This window comes from Diadema antillarum, unplaced genomic scaffold (genome assembly GCF_040938485.1).
Source record: "Diadema antillarum isolate AM-2024a unplaced genomic scaffold, OU_Dant_1.0 seq00001775_RagTag, whole genome shotgun sequence".
In the NCBI taxonomy this organism is placed as follows: Eukaryota; Metazoa; Echinodermata; class Echinoidea; order Diadematoida; family Diadematidae; genus Diadema; species Diadema antillarum.
The window spans coordinates 81,349-90,294 of NW_027272456.1; positions in this window are offsets into that span (position 1 = coordinate 81,349).

Consider the following 8,946-nt stretch of genomic DNA (forward strand, 5'->3'; position numbering starts at 1 on the left):
ATGCCTGCACTCAAACACAGTGTGGTAAAAGGTAACAAGATATAAACGGATGAAAAGGTACGGGGAAGTTTTGAGATTTTACTGTTTTAATTAGAAGGACAGTGCAGTTTTATTTAGGAGATTTTTATCAAAAACTTCAACATGAGTGACTGCAGAGATCAGAGTTGATGAACCTGTGCTGGTATAATCATTCATATGAATTTCTTCGAACATAATCGCATACTATATCGGGTTCTCGAAACGCGAAAACAAAAATACCAACACCGTGAAATCAAGTATCTTTTAATGAAGAACATCTCCCACTCTCCCTCTCCCTCTCTCCCTCCCTCACTTACTGTCTCTATCTCTCCTCCCCCCCCCCCCCCTCTCTCTCTCTCTCTCACTCAATCAACTTGATATTTGCTATACATTCCTTATATGGTATAGACAATGATGATCAGCCAATCGGAAGTTGTAAAAGCATGGCAAACAACTACCACTATCTTGCCGAAAAGACGCCACCGACATGTCATGCTATCAATAGAAAGGCAAATAAACGTGCGTGGGAGAATGCTAAGCTTCCGTTTTGATATTTATGTATGGGAATTTCCCTGTACACAATAACGAAACTGTCATCTAAACACCTTCGTAGGGTAGTTAGCGAGAATCCTACGCAAATGTAGTTATGTAATTAGAATCTGCAGTAATAGTCATACACCCAGATCCTTTTCTCATACACCCAGATCCTTTTCTCTTTGATATCATTTTTTTTTATTACGGAAAAAAAAGTACCGGATGCCTTAATGTTAATGAGAAGCAAACTCATATGATTTGAGTAGAGTTTATGTTTCGACATAATCACCTTAACAAAACTTTGGGACTGAACACGGTCAGTAACAGATAGATAGATAGATAGATAGATAGATAGATAGATAGATAGATAGATAGATAGATAAATACATACATGCATACATACATACATACATAGATTACATACATACATACATAATAGAGGAAAAGAGTTAGAGAGAGGGAGATAAAAGATTCCAAACGAGTATGCGGTGTAAAAAAATAAAAAAAAAATAAAAAAAATGAAACAAAACAACGCAGTGGCCAATTTGAGTCATTACAATCAATAATGATCTGTGCCAAACCAAACATACTTTTAGAAGACAAGTAAAGGAATACCCTTCTATGCAAATATATTTAAGCAATACTATTTGCATGGTTCTTGTCTGTACCCCGACTGTTCACAGGTTCATTTTGTTCTGCGTACATCACTAGACATAATTATTACAGTATAACGAGTCTTTCCATGTGCGATGAATCATCAATTTTGTATTCCTTTAACCACCATGATGTAGAGTACTACCCCTCTTCTTATTTTCCTCTCTATCTTTCTTCCTTTCTCTCTCCTTCTCTTATATCCCTATCTATGAATCAATTGAACATAAATAATGCATCGTTTAAATAATGTTTATGTACGTATATTTATGTGTAAGGAATATCTACTGGACGTCCCAGTTAAGCTTTTCATAGCTTATGACGATCCACACAAAATGTATGTAACATTTTTCATGTACAAATTATGTGCATATTAATCTTGTATATAATGGATGTATATGCATTTGTGAATAAATCAAATCAAATCAAATCTAAATCTATGTGGCACAACTAAGTGTTTTTCGGTGAAACTTGACATTGTCATATAATACAAAATGTTAGAGGTAAAGGCATTATAAAAATAACTATCCATGGTGGCAAAAGCTACCAATAATATCATTTTCTAAAGACAAATTTCGTAAAACAACGACTGTATTGTAGTTTCGAGTTTCATTCAAAAACAAAGTAGAAAAAGTCATGAATGCTTTATTCGTCAATTTAAAACGAGTGATGGCCCTATGTGAGCTAATTAAGATTAGGGGAGTGCCAGTGCGTGGATATACATATGTGTGTGTGTGTGTGTGTGTGTGTGTCTGTGTGTGTGTGTTAAATGTTGACTATAAGATTTTATCAAAAATATTAGCTAAAAGGATTCAAAAGGTGTTACCGGAAATTATTCATCATGATCAAGTAGGCTATATGAAAAACAGAAATATCGGAGAAGCTGTAAGAATAATAGATGACATTCTTTTTCATGCATTGGAACATCCTTGCGGTTATCTAGTTGCGGTGGACTTTGAGAAAGCATTTGATTCGGTAGCGCATATCTTTTTATTTAAAATTCTGCAATTATTTGGTTTCGGGAATTCATTTCAATTTTGGGTTAAAGTCTTGTACACGGATATCAGTAGCTGTGTTATGAACGGTGGAAACTCAACGGGGTACTTTAATATCAAACGGGGTGTGAGGCAGGGTGATCCTCTGTCTCCATATATATTTTTATTAGCTATGGAAACTTTAGCTGGAGCTATTAGAAAAGATAAGGATATTAATGGAATTAAATTTGGTCAAAATGAAATAAAACAAATTTTATACGCGGATGATATTTCTTTGTTTGTGAAAGATGAGGGTTCAATTAAGAGGTTACAATCTTTATTTGATGAATTTGGGAAAATAAGTGGTCTCAAAATAAATAAAGGGAAGACTAATTTCTTATGGCTTGGGGAGGAAAAAGATAGGCCAAATATTCATTTGTTTGGGAATTTTGTCCAAGAAATCAAAATATTAGGAATTTATTTTTCCTTAGATGTTAAGGCAAAAGAGAATTTAAATTTTAAAGAAATATTAAGTAAGATAAAAAGTCTTTTAGGATGGTGGAAAGAAAGAGATTTAACACTTATGGGAAAAATACATCTTATGAAAACATTCGCCTTGTCAAAATTAAATTATGTAGCATCACTTATTGTTGTTCCTCAGTGGGTATTTTCAGAAGTCGAAAAAATTACCTTTGATTTCTTATGGCATGGCAAAGACCGTATAAAGAGAAATATTATGTATCAAGATTATGAGTTTGGGGGTTTAAGAATGACGAACTTTCGGTTATTTGTTAAGGCACAACGTATTATGTGGCAAAAACGCCTTCTATATGGAGAAAAAGAAGTTGGGTGGAAATTATTTTTTGACTTCTGTTTTAGTACAGTAGGAGGTAGATTCCTGTTTATGTGTGACTTTGATTCATCTATTATGACAGATAATGTACCACCTTTTTATTCGGAAATATTGAAGGTTTGGCTCGATATCTATAAATGTAGACAATTGGAAAATGAGGTTGTAAATCCAATAATATTTAATAATAGGAGTGTACGCATAGCAGGTAGGATGTTTTTTCATAGAGATTTATTTGATGCAGGAATAATTACAATACAAGATATATTAGATAACGGTAATTTGAGATCTCAGTCACATTTTCAAAGCTTGGGTCTTGGTTTTAAGGTAGAAGAATTGCTTAAACTGAATGATATATTTAATGCTATACCCCAGAAATGGAAGGACTCTATGAGAGCAGGTACACTTCAGCAAGTTGATTCCACAAACTTTGACTTAAAATTGATTTTTTTCTGGTCAGAGAGTAAATTTGCAAGTTTTAAAATCGAGAAAAATATATGAGGCTATGGTGGAAGATTTACAGTCATCTTATGTTTTACAAATTAAAGATGACCACAGTAGCTATGATTATACAAACAAAGAAATGAAAGATCTTTTTATTAAACCGAGTAAGTGTACATTGATAAGAAAATATAGAGAATTTCAATTTATGATGTTACATGGCGTAGTTTACACTAAGGAGCGTTTAATGAAGTTTGGTTTTGTAACAGACAGCCTTTGTTCCTTCTGCCAACATGAGCCTGAAACTTATCTGCACTTATTTTTACACTGTGTTAAAGTTAAACCGTTATGGGAATTCATAATTAATTATTTTGATATAAATGAGTTAAGGAATATGGATTGGAGAGATATATTTGGGGGAATCTCTGGTTATTCAAGTAGATCAAAATGTGTAAATACTTTGATTATTTTAATAAAATACATCATTTTTAAATCTAGAACGGGAAATAAGTTACCCACTGGAGAAAAGATGCAAGAGATTATTGTTGAATTGATAAATGAGGAAAAAATCCTTGCGACCAAGGCTGGGAAGCTACATGTACATTTACAAAAATGGGAATATTTTGAGACTTCGTTGAATAAACCAGTCTGAAGCTACGTGCAACGTCTGTGACTTTTATGAAAATAGTAATGTTTCCATAGTATTCCACTCTTTCTTTTCTTCATTTTTTTTCCTTTCCTTCATTCCTCCTCCTCTTCTTCTTCTTCTTCTTCTTTTTTTTTCTCTTGTGTTGTGTTGTATTTTCTCCCCCTCCTTTCCCATGCGTTCCTGTCAGCCTGTTGGCGGGCTGATTATATAACTATATTTACTATATTGTGATGTGTAGGCAAGAGCAGTTAACCAAATTAGGTGCATGTGTATGTGTGTGTGTGTGTATGGGTGTGATTGTGTAGGCAAGAGCAGTTAACCAAATTAGGTGCATGTGTATGTGTGTGTGTGTATGGGTGTGTTTGTGTGTGTTTGTGTGTTGCATGTGTACAGATAGGGGTGGGGGAGGAAACAGGAAGGGAGGGAACTGGTGGGGGTGGTCATAGGGACTCAGTAAGGGATATGAGTTAGTAGGTGGGCGGGTATTGGTTGATAAATAATATGGTTCCATTATTTATTACTGTATAATTTTGCTGCATAATTCATTTAGATGATTATTAAGATTAATGATAGAAGAATTGAATTATCACTGTTAAATTTAAGCAATTTTTTGAGAGCAAAGGGGAAGTGACTGTATGTAAATTGATAATTGTTCATGAAAATGTAATTTTTGTTATGTCATTATGTACAGCAATAGCAAATTTGCTATTATGATCACAAATGTATATTTTCGTCATTTAAATTGTAGCAAATGAAAATTGTTATTTTTTTTTCTATTACTTTGAATGGAACAGAATAAACATCGTTGAAAAACAAAAAAAAAGTGTGTGTGTGTGTGTGAGTGAGTGAGTGTGTGTGTGTGTGTGTGCGCGCGCGCGCGTGTGTGTGTATGTGTGTATAGCAAATTAATTTGTGTGTCTGTGATATTGGGATGAAACGTTCAAACCACTAATACACCAATTAAGCAGTGAAAGTAATAGCAAGATAATGTGGCTCTAATTTTGGATATTACACCTTTGATAATTGTGGTAAGTGTGTAATAAAAAAATTTCGGCTGTTGAAACTCTTTGGTTGAGCAATGATTAAGGGACATTCGTTTTCTGCCTATAATGATATTGGTTCTTGGTTTTGGTGCTCATTTACCACAACTCTCGGCAAATTGAGTCATCGTGATAGTTTTACATTTCCTTGACTTCCTGCATTATTTTCTTCAACTTTTTTGATATTTCGCGTGCATCCTGATGTGGCATTCTTTTAAAATCATTTCTCGTAACAATCAGTTGCGGAGACAAAAGACACTGTGGCGGTTCAGGAGGGGTTAGGGGCGCCCCCCCCCCCCGTTTTTTTCTAAAACAAAAGAAATAAATGAAAAACATGGAGGGGCGCGTGAGCCCTCCTTTGATTTTATAAAGGTGCCCCCCTTTTTTTACGGAATTCCTGGATCCGCTCCTGAGACATCATTGCAATTTCTAATTCGTTCATAATATAAGTTTGCCCTGTAATGATCATCGTCTTTACCTCTCAGTCTTGATACTCTCGGAATATAAAGTCTTCAGATAAACACATACGAAAAAAAATATATAAAATGCTGGTCCTGTATACCAAAAGTAAGTCCAAACTCTACTGTGGGATCAAAGTAAATACATGTAATGGCGGTTGAAAATATTAAACCGGTCGATAAGTGGTGTGATAAAGGAGTGGAAATATGGGGTTTATAACAGGATGATTCTTCAACGAATATTTCCCCTTTTATGAAGGATATATGCGATCATTTTTTTTTTGCGCTTTCTGTGTAACACGGCTGCCAATTCGAATGAAATACGAAGGAAATGTTTCCAGTAAAAGCCGAAGCGATGATTATAATGCTTACTAATCGAAGAAACAAAAACAAAAAGCGGATGTTATCGTAGTCTTTATTCAAGACCGTTATAAAGCACTATTAAAGGAGACCTCCGGATGATTTATAGACTTTCACATTTCAACAGCTATAAACTGATTACACTGGGTACAGAGTTTCATTGGTGATTGGGATGAGGAATGATAATATGTTCAACATTTATAACAAATCACAAACAACAAGGATAATGACATGTTTATAGCTACACCATAAGGGCTCAAGGAAGCAGGACAAAAACAAAACAAAGCGTGCGTAACTTCTACACAGTAGAACTGTATTGTATTGGAATTATACATAAATAGCTTCTTTTCTGAAATATGTGAGCCTCCTGGATGTCATGACCGTTGTTCAGTGTTTTTCAGAGCATTGGTTTCCTGCTCTATATAGGACCCACATTAAATTCTACAGATCTACATACATGGATCTGTCGATTATGTATTACGTGATGTGAAAGGAATCATGAAAATCGCCCGGACTGTCGTAATTGTTGCAGCTCCAGTCGACGCGCACGTCCATCTTTTCAATTCAATTCACATCTTGCGTTAAACGAATAAAAACAACAGTAGGAGGCGGCAGACTCCATGGATTGCACTTTTAGTACTTAGAATGGCAATAGTGTTGAACATCATTTTCTGCCTTTAATACTCTCTTGCCCAATGCGATCTAATATCATATCATCCTCGTCGTTTTTGCTCTGTAAATCCTCCCCTCCACTCCCAGGGGCGGATCCAGGAAGGGGGGGGGGGGCGTCTTTACAAAATTAAAGGGGGCGCACGCCCTCCCCCTTTTTTTTATTTCTTTTGTTTTAACAAAAATTAAAGGGGTCGCGCGCCCGGTGCGCTCTCCCTGGATCCGCCACTGACTTCTTAATTCCTCGTTATACGTAACCGAGATTTCATATGAATAAAAAGGAGAAAACCGCTTAATATTTCCTTAATTCTGATGTAAGACCCTCATTCCCCCCCCCCCAAAAAAAAGCTCAACAAACTTCAAAACAGATAAAAAACATAAATGCAAAAGTGCAAAAGAAGAGGAAATAAAAGCGAAATTATCATCATGGATAGTCAACACGTTTGAGCTCTAATAATTCGCCAATCATTAGTTTTCACCTCCTGGATGCTATGAGAGTCGCCCACAGCCAACTAAACGCATTGCGTAATATCCCTATACGATGTGATTCAAAATAGTTATGACGTTTACGATGGTTTGCGTAAAATCGAATTACAATTTGGAAAAGAAAGCAGGTATGTCCTTGGTGCGACTGATAATTATGATTACGCTGGTTCCTTTACTCTTCTGCTGTTAATATATATACAACTTTGTATATATATATATATATATATATATATATATATATATATATATATATATATAACAGCAGAAGAATAATTGAACCAGCGAAATCTCTATAGTGTCCAGGTGAAGTATCATCAAAATAATACTTAGTATTAATACATGCTGTTCATGCCTTTTATATCAATGTTGTAAAACGAATGGAAAAAGGCTGATGGAGTATCCCCCCCCCCCCCCTAAGCACAGGTGTGTGACAAAGTGAAAATCTATAGGCAGTTTTTTAATTCATGTATCTTTAGACAAAACATGGTTTGTGTTCGTGTCCTTGGAACAAACTCAAATAACACTTGTTAGAACACTGCAAAAAGTCCGGTGTTAAATAGTGAACACCGAGCTAGTGTTAAATTTTCGGTGCTCATTTATGGTGTTAAATTAACACCTCCGGGTGTCATCATCCAAATTTTAAACTGTTTTTTGAAGAGTTTCTTAGTAACTGCACTTCTTGTTGATTTTTAATTTAAACAAGACGATCAAGAATTTTACATTAGAATACTAGATTTTTGAAAAAATGTGAAAATAAATTTACACCAAAGTAACACCAGCTGGTGTGGTCTCTTATTGAAGCTGGACGGGTGTTAAACCATTGATATTAACACCAACAAATATCAAATCAACACCATGTGGTGTCATTTTTTAATTAACACCAGTACAGTGTCAAAATAACACCAGGTACAGTGTCAAATTAACACCACGAAGTGTCAGGTGAACAATTTTTAACACCATCACAGTGCATTTTTAACACCTGTGGGTGTGGTCCTTTATTGAAGTTTGATCGGTGTTAGATTTAACACCCGTGGTGTTAAATCTAACACCGATGTTTTTACAGTGAATAATGAAATCAGGCTGACGCAATACAAAGTGTCACAATATCTAGATGATAAAGTGGAATATACCTATATAGGGACGACCAACCTGCGATGCCTCTTGTTCAAGTTTTCCCCATATAAGACACGAATCGTCGCTACTGGCCACTCATACATATTTCACTAATAAAAATATTTTGCTACTTGTTCTGGTTCTATCAAAATTTTCATTTTGGCATTGAACCCTCAGCCCTAGTTTCTGCCCTAGGCTGGCACACCCTTCATAACCGTCGACTTCTAGCACAGTGTGTCCTATTCCATAAAATTCATTATCAACTGGTTTGCATCCCACACCCACAAATCATCACACCTACAACTTATATTGGAAGACATGACTGCAACTCAAGTACACGTTATACCCACAGCAACCATCGACCCCTACAAGTTTTCACTATTTCCAAGAGCAACAAGACTGTGGAACAGTTTGCCAGGCGCAGCTGTTCAACTCACCAACCCAACAGAATTCAGAGAGGCTGCACTCCAACATATCATCATAATGCAGCCTTCTTCTGGTTCCAGTGTCCTGTAAGGAGCCAACCTTATTTTTACTTGCACGGGTTCAACCACTTTTATTGTAAATATGTGGGTTATGATTATGACACCTCTGCACCCTTGTTGACACACAGCAGGGATTGTTCATCCCGGTATAGCTTCAACGGAGCTGCAGTTTTGGGATTATTTCAACAAGTAACAAGTAAGAACCTAAAAGAGTCACA